Source organism: Aplysia californica, unplaced genomic scaffold (assembly GCF_000002075.1).
Source record: "Aplysia californica isolate F4 #8 unplaced genomic scaffold, AplCal3.0 scaffold00413, whole genome shotgun sequence".
Taxonomy (NCBI): Eukaryota; Metazoa; Mollusca; class Gastropoda; order Aplysiida; family Aplysiidae; genus Aplysia; species Aplysia californica.
In genome coordinates, this window is record NW_004797683.1 from 355,690 (window position 1) to 356,008 (window position 319).

Below are 319 nucleotides of genomic sequence, written 5' to 3' on the forward strand. Positions count from 1 at the left end.
TGTTTGTGTTTTGTTGCGGTTTTTTTGGGGGGGAAGGTGGTATTTTGGGGATTGGGGGGAGGAGGTGGAGGGCAATAACACTAGAAAATTTCCCTGATTGCCTCTCCAGTACTCTTTTCTAAATGTCCAAACACCGAAGAAAGCTGCTTTTTTGCGCCCCGGGGACCCCCAACGGTTGTATCTCCGCCGAGGCTCGTCGTATCAATTATTAAAACGATTGTTGTCGGTTTTGGAGTAAACATACCCCCTGGCCTATGTCGGTGACATTTTCTAATGTCTCAGGGTGCGGTCACATCAACCGCACACCGAGCGAACGCGA